Here is a 10,378-nt window from a genome sequence, read left to right on the forward strand (position 1 = left end):
CGTGGTGGGAGAAGGCAGGGTAGTCCCAGGAGGCCCAAATGAGTGGCTCCTGCCTGCCTCAGCCACAGGATTCTCTGCCCCAAAGGCTGGGCTGAGGCCATGCAAAGGCTCCACCTCCCCAGGGAAACCCCCAGGAAGTTCCCCTGCACAGAACACTTTCTTCCTCCACTCAGGAAGGGGGACTCCGAGGTGCTGTCTCTGATTGAAAGGCTAGGGGTGCCCAGGGTGATGGGTGAGGCCACTTTGCTTCCTCTTTTGTGTGGATGCTTGTGAAATCCTCTCAGGAAGTAGCCACCAGGGATCCATTAGTCCCCATATACTCCTCATAGACCATCTGGGATATATGTCATTGCAAATGAGGCACCAGGGCCGGAATCTGTGACTGATCAGCAGTGCCTGCTATGGTGCCAGAGCGGGCAGTTGCAGAGTGCACATACCTGTCCTCTACTCTACCCATTCGGACCCATGGCTGGGCAGCCTTTTTGACTACCTGGCCCATGGGATTCCTCGGCAGTGCCCATCCCTGGTGCAGGCAGGGCGCCCCCTCCCCTTGGAGCTGCAGTCCAGACAGAAGAGCAGCTGGAGGCCAGCTTCCTGAGGACCCTCTACCTTCCCCATCCACCAACAGCCTGGAGGGGGCTACCAGCCAGTGTGATGGGCCAGCCAGGGACCCGAGCCAGGGACCTGCTCAATCTGCCACCTCATCAAGCCCTCCTGGCTCATCACAGCACAGCCACCACTATGACCCATCGCTGGGACCTCCTGCTCTCTGAAGTGCCCCCCCCCCGCCACCCCGCCTGCCCATGGACCAGAGGGGTCCCTCTGCTATGAATCCAGAAAAGATGCTATGAATCCAGAAAAGATGCTATGAATCCAGAAAAGATGCTATGAATCCAGAAAAGATGCTATGAATCCAGAAAAGATGCTATGAATCCAAAAAAGATGCTATGAATCCAGAAAAGATGGAGACTGAAGATTTGCAAAGAAACTCTCAATAAGAAACTGAAAAACCACACCCTGTCCAGTCCTTCCACCCTCGCAGTTCCCTCCCTCCCAAAGGCTTGTCTCCATCTCCTCCTCCACTTCGCCATGGTGAGCAGAACCCTGCACAGTGCACTATCTTACACACCTTGGAAATTTCCGGGACTGTTCCTGTGCAGAGGGGAAAGAAGGAAGGAGAAATTTGGGAATCACGGGGAGGGGTATGAGTGCAAATCCCATTTATTTAAGAAGTCACAGACCCAAACACCCTAGATGAGAGGTTCCAACAGGTTCCTCTGAGTCTAAGGGCCCCATGGGACTGGGGAGGGGAGGGGAGTCTCAGGTTGGTCCACTGGGCCCCCACTCCCATTTCAGCTGAGCAGGTCTGTTTTGACCAGTTTTGATTTCAATCATCAGAGAAATGTGTTGCTGTGAGGTAAGCTCTTGACAGTCTCCAATTTGGCCCCAGCCTATATCTGACAGGTAAGGAAAGGTAACCTAATTTGAAGCAGAACTGCTGGCCTAAGATCCCAGGGAGGCTCAGAGACCCCACTCAGGTTCCCAGTCCCTACCTCGAGGCTTCACAGCCTCCCAGTACCTCCTAGGCTCACTGAGAGGCAATGCCCAGCCCAGCCCCGTGGATGTTCCTGATCCACCCTGGTGCTCCTATAGAGAGAGGCCTGCTAACCTGGAAACTTCTCTCCATGGGAATTGAGGTGCTCTGCAGAGCAGAGAGGATGGTGTGGAGTGAGGAGAAGTTCTTGAGGACTCAGCACTCCTGGGGAAGAGGGAGAATGAGCCAGGAGGTGGGGAGCTGGAATCCCGCCGGCTCCACTCCAGCTCCTCCACTGACATCTCCCCTCCTGGAGGAGACAGAAGCCTGGGGAGCTGTGACAGGGAGTAGGGGCACACCTGGGACCCAGTGAGCAACACTCACAGGGAAGGAGCAGTAGGAAGTGAGCATCCCATCTCTGAGATACGTGTTCAAGGCCAGCATGCCCCTGACAGGAAGGCCTAGGGATTGTGTGGGGGCTTAGACCACAGACCACACACCTGAGAGCTGACAAGGAGGCCATTCCCAAGGCTGAAAGAGGGAGCATATTAGTCCGTTTTCACACTGCTGATAAAGACACACCTGAGACTGGGAAATTTACAAAAGAAAGAGGTTTAATTAAACTTACAGTTCCACATGATTGGTGGCTGGGGAAGCCTCACAATCATGGTGGAAGACGAGAAGCAAGTCACATCTTACATGGATGGCAGCAGGCAAAAAGAGAGCTTGTGCAGGAAAAACTCCCCCTTATAATAACCATCAGATCTCGTGAGACTTACTGTCTGTCATGAGAACAGCACAGAAAAAGCTGCCCCCATGATTCAGTTACCTCCCACTGGGTCCCTCCCACAACACGTGGGAATTCAAGATGAGATTTGGATGGTGACACAGACGGGAGCTCCTTGGGCCTCCCACAGCAAACCTTGGCCACCTCGATTCAAAGTTGCACCACCCTGCGCTGGCCCGGGCCTTCACTCTCTGGTCTCTGCATCACGTGGTGTTTCACTGAGGGCACTCAGCACATGATGACCCAGAACCCAATACTGGCAGGCACAGGAGAGTGGCATTTTCACTCAGCCCTTCCTCACTAACTCCAAGCACCAGAAAGTGGCTTATGCCTGTCCCTCCCCAGATGGCATCTGTCTCCTTCTTGATCAGCCATCTAGTCTGTCTCCCCATTCGGATGCATGTCGTCTTCCCCTCCCACCTCCAGGGGCAGCTTTGTTTCAGTGTCTGTCTTAGAATCCACATTAGGTGCCTAATAAGGGCTGAGGTGGGTGAGGTTTCCTGAGCACAAGTGGGCAACCCATGCACCTGGCTGCTCCTCAGTGAGCACCCTCCACCTACAAAGGGACCAGGTCCTGACCTGCCTTCCCTCTCTCCTCTCATTCTGCACAGTCACTGTGTGTGGCAGGTGCTGTTATGTCCCATCTTTGCCCTGCACATGTGGACAGTGGAGGTCTGGAGGTTAAGAATCTAGTCCAGGCCACATGGTTGGTAAGAGGTGGAGATGGGATTGGGCCTCCATCATTCGACTGAGGCTCAGGGAAAGGTCCCAGAGGGGAGGCTGTCCCCACCCTGCCCTGAGAGCCCAGTGCTCATTGCACCCATCAGAGTCAATTGCTCTGCCACCAGCATAGGAAAGAACCCCCCAAGAGGTTGGGGACCTCCTCACTGGGCCAGTTCTGTATGGTCCCAGGCTAGGGGCAGGAGGGCTCTGGGACTGATTCTATCTTGGGCTGTCACTGGAGCAGGCTCCTTCCCCAGAGTGCCCTCAGGGTACTTTTCTGGCCAGGTGCCCAGGATGGAAGAGATAGTGTTAGTGGGTGGAGGATGGGGGGCAGCAGAGTCAGATACCTGGCATTTCCTTCCACATTGCTCTTCTAGGGCACACTTGTTTGGATGTGGGCCCCTGTGCCTGCCCTGCCTGTTCAGAGATGGCCCCACCCAACCCCTCTGTGACTGTCCTGGCAGAGACAGCCCTGGTCTTCAGGCAGGGCAGGCACAGAACCTACATGGGCTGGGTCTTGCCAGTGACTCTTGTTCTGAAGGGCTACCTGCACCAGGAATGAGATTTGAGGTAGAAGTGTGAGCAGGTTGCTCACTACAGCTCCTGTTCTAGGTCCCCTAGAGGTTGGGTCTGGAGGGGTGGATGTGGAAGGAGGCGGGCAGAGCTGGGATGGGACTGTGGTGGGGGTGGCTCTGAGCCCCAGCCTCCCTTTCACTTCCCGGGGGACTTGGACCCTATCCATAACTCTCACTGACTAATTTCCTCCTGCAGAGGAAGCCCCCAGACCTCAGCCCTCTCATGGGAATCCTAAGATGTATGAGATCCAGGGTTCTGCCAACCCCTCCCCAGCCACAGACTCCCATATGCCCCCAACTGTTCTGGGGAAACAGGAGCCCGTCCTTCTAGACCTGAAGTCCACCGACATTTTTAGTTGATCCTGAGGTCCGTCATCTCTGTCAGAATATGTCAGGATGCATGTGTATCTAGAAGAGGCCAGGAGGACATCACAGTGTCAACATACTGTGGACGCAGCCTGCTTATGATGTCTAGTGCACCCATGACTCCCCAGCCAGAATTCAGACAATCCCCAGGGAGTGCCTTCTGCAGGCAGAAAAGTACCTGCACACAGTAGGTGCTCAATGTATATTTGTTGAAAGAATGAACCACAACCAGAATTTTCCCAGATATCTGAGTTAGCGTAGGGCCCCTCCACCAGCCCCCAGGGATCCCTGTTCTGGGTACCCCAAGCACAGGGATCAGCAATGCGGAAACTCAAACCCTCTTCACAAATGGGAAAATAGGTTTGCTTTCCATATGCTTTCCCAAACATAGGAAGGCCACGAGTGAGGCAGAGAGCTACTTCGTGTTCAAAAATAAATAACAACCACAGTACATCTGGCAGCCATTTCCACAGAGCCAAGTACCAGGTCAGCACCTGCCATGGCTCACCCCATTTAGTCCCTGCAAGAACCCTGTGAGATTCATCCTCTTACCACCTTTCTTCTCAGAGGAGCAAATTGAGGCTAAGAGAGGTGCAGCAAAATTCCTGAGACACACAGCTAGCTGGTGGCAGAGTCCCCACTGTGCTGTGGAAGGGACAGGCTCCCACCTATTGAATACCCAGTCCAGGAACTGTGGGGTAGAGATGAAGAACCAGTGGTTACACAGGAAGGTGGTGCTGTAGGGTATGTGTCTGCTCTGGAAGCCTGGTCCAGGGATGCCACCATATGTTCCTGAGTGCCCACCTGGAGGGTCTGCATTGTGCAGATCTCGCCCAGGTGCAGGGTTAACTCATTTTCATACTGAGTGGGACAAGGGAGGACACAGAGTCAGAGGCAGCACCAAAAACCACCAGGAGAATCGTGAGCTAGAGCTCAGACCAGGAGGCCCCAACTCCTTGGGGACTTGTGTGTGAAGAGGGATGTGAGTGCCCACAGCAAGAGAGGTTAGCATTCCCCTATTAAGAGCTTGTATGAAGAGCATCACTCTATTGAGTCCTAAAAAGCATCCCCATTGTTGAGATGGAAAACACAGGCTTAGGGGTGTCAAATGGCTGCTCAAGGTCACACAGGGCAGAACTAAGAACTGCCCAAAGCTAGGGCTGCATCACCTTCCCCCTAAGCTACCTGAAGCTTAGTCTTCTTCTGGCATGGAGGGAGAGGTTCTGGGGGAACCTCATTCCCCACCCCACTGCCCCCACCAAGTTGAGAGACCAGTTTACAGTGTGGAACCACTGCTATGGTGTGCATGTTTGTCTTCTCTAAAACTCATGTTGAAGTGTAGTTGCCATTGTGACCATATTGGGAGATGGGACCTTTAAGAGGTGTTTAGGTCATGAGAGCTCTGCCATCATGGGTAGATTAATGTCAGTATCGTGGAGGTGGGTCTGCCCCCTCTTGCTGTCTCTCACTCTCTCTTTGCCCTTCTGCCATGTGATGCCTTCCGCCATGGGATGATGCAGCAAGAAGGCCCTCACCAGATGCCAGCATCTTGACTGTGGACTTCCCAGCCTCCAGAACTGTGAGAAATAAATTTCTGTACATCATAAATTACCCAGTCTATGGTGTTTTGCTGCAGCAGCACAAAATGGACTACAACACCCACCCTAGGAGAGTCCTTTAGACTTCAAAGCAAGGGACTTAATGTTCTTTCTTTTACAAGAAAGGTAGTTTTGAGAACATGAGCTATGAGGATCCCAGATCCAGCAAAGGGGCAAATGTCTGGAGGTTCCAGGGTGCGAGAAGGGCTGTCACAGCAACAAGAACATGAGCAGACAACTGGGGGAAGAGAAAATCCAAATGTCTGGCAAACAACTGACAGGTGGCTCAAGCCTGTAAGTGGGAAATTAAAAAGCAAAGGAAGCATACAGTGGCATTTGCCACATGGACACCAGATTATCAGGAATGTAAATGAATGACATCCCCCATTGTCAGGCTGGATGCAGGGAAGCAGCCACCACTGGAGACTGCCGTGGCAACACAACTGCCACAGCCTCTTTGGAAAGTAATTTGGCTGAAGCAATTAAGATTTTTCATATGCATACCCTTCCACCAAGCAACCCTATGCCTGGAGTTTGTCTTCTGTAGGGAATAAGTATGTGGTATGAGCCAAATGATGTCTCCCAAAATTCATATGTTGAAGTGCTAACCCCCAGGACCTCATAATGTGACTGTATTTGGAGACATAGTCTTTAAAGAGGTCATTAAGGTTGAGTTCATTGAGGTGGACTCTAATCCAGTCTGACTGATGTCCTCATAAGAAGAGGAGATTAGGGCACAAAGAGGCACAGAGTAGGGAGGTGGAGGTTGCAGTGAGCTGAGACCAAGCCACTGCACTCCAGCCTGGGCGACAGAACAAGACTCTGTCTCAAGAAAAAAAAACAAACAACAACAACAACAACAAAAATGAGGCACAGAGTAAAGACAATGTCAACACAGAGATAAAAGGCGGCTATCTGAAAGCCACAGAGAGAGGCCTCAGAAGAAACTGCCCCAGCCCACACCTTGGTCTCAGAATTCTAGCCCCAGAATTGTGAGAAAACCAATTCTGTTGTTTAAGCCACACAATCTGGGTACTGTTATGGCAGCCCTAGCGGACCAGTACTCTCTAACAGGACACACATAAGGTGTTCCCTGCAGCCCTGCTGAAATGGCAGCAGAATGGAATCACATCCAGGTCCACCAGCATTGGAAGGCGGAATTGCTGTGGCAAAAAAAAGCCCTCCTTTTGGAATATTGTGAAGACAGGTGAGGCCAAGGCTCTGGCCCTAGTGGGCTAAGATGATGTGTTCTGGGATGTGACAAGTCACAGAGACACATAAAGAAGAGCTGAACCAACCCCCCCCCCCCTCCATTTTTGTGTATAAACCACCCTATTAAGCCTGATGATTTCTAAGGCTTGGAGCAGGTCTGGAAGGACAGAGGAGCTGATTCTTACATGGGATATCTGGGGCAGGTGGTTAAAAAAACAAAAACAGTAGCAACATGCAAAAATGCTCATGGCCTAGTGTGATATGAAAACAATGAAAAAGTCTTTTCTCTGATATTCCTACAAGTATGTGAAGTGTCTTTTCACCTTTCCAATTTGCAGGTGGAGGAGGAGTGGGAACCCAGATTTCTGGGGGGTAGAACTGTGGGCCACTCTAGTGGGAAGGCCCTGCTTGAGAGACCCCAGGAGTCCTTGCATACAAAACTGGGTTCCAGACCCGGGCTGTTCATCTCGTGATACTGGCAGTGGAGACACCACCACCACCACCACTCCCCGTGCCCGCTGTCACCCCAGACCAGTGCTGGTCATTATTGGTGGCATGGTGCACCTACCTCTTGTCTAGGGAGATGGAGGAGTTGAACCCATCAACCAGCTCCTCACTGATCTCTCACATGGAGCTCTGCACAAATGATGCTCGGCAGCCAGATCATCAGACATCAGGGCCCTGCCTGGCCATCACTGCAGCGGGAAACTCACATTAGAAATTCTGCTCCCCAGATAAGGCGCAGGTGGGCAACTACATAGAGGAAATGAGCTGAAGTCTCAGGAGCACAGGATAACATCTGGGGAAATGTCCTTCACCCAGCACTTACCTTCCCATCTTGCCAGGCCCACCAGGGTTCCAACACCCAACAACCTGCTCCAGCCCAGGAAGGGCCCAACGCTCATCCCTTGCCTTCCCTCCACTGCCTCCCTCCACACACACAGTGATGGAGAGGGGTGTGGGGCTGCCCAGGTGGGATCACAGTTGTGGCCTGGCCTGGACTTCTCTGTGTTACCTTTGGGTACTTCCTGCCAAATGGCCAGAGGTGCCAGAAGTGAGTGCTGAGCCAAAAAGCCTGCAGCAATGGAAAAGCCTCTCATGCCGGGCTTTCCTGGAGTCAGAGCCTCAGAAAGTCAGGATACAGCAGGAGAACATCTTATTTCCTTTAGTGGCTCCCATCGAGTGAGCTGGACAGGGGGTCTCTAGAATGTGAGTGCTGGTTATCAAAGTTCTAAGTTCTGTTGGGGCCTATCACCAAGGAAGTTAGGTCACTTCTCTAAGTTTCCATTACCTCGGCCCCTTCCTTCAAAGAGCTCCCTCCCCAAAGGTCTCTCTGAGCCATTGACTGCTCACCCTCCTCCTCTATGTCATCTCCTTAACTGTTCACAATTTTGCCAACATTCCCCCTCTGGGAAAACCCAAATGCAGCGAGGGCCCTAGGTCTGAGGAGATACAGCTGGGTTCCAACCCTTCTTTTTCTTCCCGGTTCTGTGCCCTGGAAAACTCACTGTGCCTCTCAGAGCCTCTCCAGTCCCCTAACCTGCACAATGCAAATCATCCCAGCATCTGCTTCCCAGAGACATCATCAGGCATACATGAGATACTTCTCATAACACTCATAGGTTGGTGTCACAAGTAACAAATGCACAAACTCAAGAGAAGGAAGAATTATAAGGATAGATGGGATGCAGCACGGACTTAAACTGAAGACATGCCCAGGTTCCACCAGTGTAATATTGGAAAAGTTACTTCCACTCTGGGCCTCTTTTCTCATTCTGCACCATGAGAGGGTTAACATAAAATGAAATTCATACATGGTCATCCTGTGGCATAAAGCCTTCCAGTGGTTTCCTGTTATATTTAGAATCAGACCCAGGTGTCTCATCCCAGCCTTTGTGGTAGTCTGCATGCATGCACAGCAGCTTGCAATGAATCTCACTGCTGGGATTCATGCCCTTGTGTAACCATAAAGTGGTTAGTGACTCCCCTTCTGACTAAGAGAATACAGCAAAGTGACGGGCTGTCTCTCCTGTCTGAGTCAGTTAGGGCTGCTATAAGAAAGTGCCACAGACAGGGTGGCTCACCAATAACAGAAACGTATTCCTTTCAGTTCTGGAGGCTGGAAGTCTGAAATCAGGGTATCAGCATGGTCCAGTTTTGCCGAGGTCCCTCTTCAGGGTTGCAGACTGCCAGCTTCTTGTTGTGTCCTCAGATGGTTGAAAAAGGGTGACAGAGCTCCCTGGGGTCCCTTTGAAAAGGGCACTAATCCCATTTATGAGGGCTCCACCCTTATGAGCTAATTATCTCACAAAGGCCCCACCTCCTAATATTATCACATTGGGAATTTGGCTAACAACACATGACTTTTGGGGGACGTAAACATTCAATCCATTGCAACTTCCAATATTTAGTTACAAAAAAAGCACCAATTCCCTCATACTTGCTGTCTCCTGTGTTTCTGCCTCCCTTTCCTTGTCCTTCTCTGTCCCTCCTCCTCTCGCTGCCTCTGTCACAGTCCTCTAACTGAGGAAGCAAGATTTCATGTCAGGAGCTACCCGACATAGAGGCCCACATGGCAAAGAACTGGGGAACATCCAGGCCAACAGACAGAAAGCAACTCAGGCTTAGTCCAAACTGGTTCCTGCCAATACCCACATGAGTGAGCTTGGGGGCAACTCTTCCCACAGCCCAGCCTCGGTTGAGACCACAGTCCCAACTTCATGAGAGACCTTCAGGCAGAGGCACCCAGGTAAGCTAAGCCATGCCCAGGTTCCTGATCCACAGACTGTGAGATATTAAATATTTGTACTTTCACATTGCTAATGTTGTGAGAAGAATGGGTAATTCACCTAGTCTACCAGGCCCCAGGATCTGGCCCTGCCATCATTTCCCTCCTCTCCTCCAGGGCTCCCCCAGGCCACACTCCCCAAGCCACACTGGCTCTTTCTTTTCTTTCTTCTTCTTCTTCTTATTTATTTATTTATTTATTTATTTTGAGATAGAGTCTCACTCTGTCGCCCAGGCTGGAGTGCAGTGGCACGATCTCAGCTCACTGCAACCTCTGCCTCCCAAGTTTAAGCAATTCTCCTGCCTCAGCCACCCAAGTAGCTGGGATTACAGGCGTACACTACCACGCCTGGCTAATTTTTGTACTTTTAGTAGAGATGGGGTTTCACCATGTTGGCCAGGCTCGCCTCAAACTCCTGAACTCAGGTGATCCACCGGCCTCGGCCTCCCAAAGTGCTGGGACTACAGGCGTGAGCCACCACACCCAGCCTACACACTTGCTCTTTCTAACCTCCTCTGCCAAACCCACCTCTGTTTGGGAGTCTCTGCGTCAGTGGTGCCTTCTCCTTAACCCATTGTTCCCAAATGTGTGCAGGGCTGGCTCCCTCTGGTCCTTCTGCTCACAGCATAAAAGTAAGGCCCCTCTGAGGCCCACCCACTGACTTCCCAGGCCCACCTCTCAGGACCCGACTTCATTTTCTCTACAGCACTTGCTCTTTTCTTTCACATGCCTTTGTCCATCTCCCCCTCCAGACTGTGAGCTCCTGGAGAGCAGGGACCACTCGGCTGATCTCAG

At 51.8% G+C, this 10,378-nt stretch overlaps 1 long non-coding RNA gene across 1 annotated transcript; it reads right to left on the reverse strand.

The window, feature by feature from the left end:
* Positions 1-2,130: 2,130 nt before the first annotated feature.
* Positions 2,131-8,005, reverse strand: LOC129044324 (uncharacterized). Its single transcript, XR_008504653.1, has 6 exons — positions 7,811-8,005; positions 7,364-7,490; positions 4,790-4,846; positions 4,541-4,676; positions 3,968-4,027; positions 2,131-3,591 (listed from the first exon to the last, which is right to left on the reverse strand). It is a non-coding gene; the product is annotated as an uncharacterized LOC129044324 (long non-coding RNA).
* Positions 8,006-10,378: the final 2,373 nt, after the last annotated feature.

The sequence above is a fragment of the Pongo pygmaeus genome, chromosome 13, assembly GCF_028885625.2.
Source record: "Pongo pygmaeus isolate AG05252 chromosome 13, NHGRI_mPonPyg2-v2.0_pri, whole genome shotgun sequence".
In the NCBI taxonomy this organism is placed as follows: domain Eukaryota; kingdom Metazoa; phylum Chordata; class Mammalia; order Primates; family Hominidae; genus Pongo; species Pongo pygmaeus.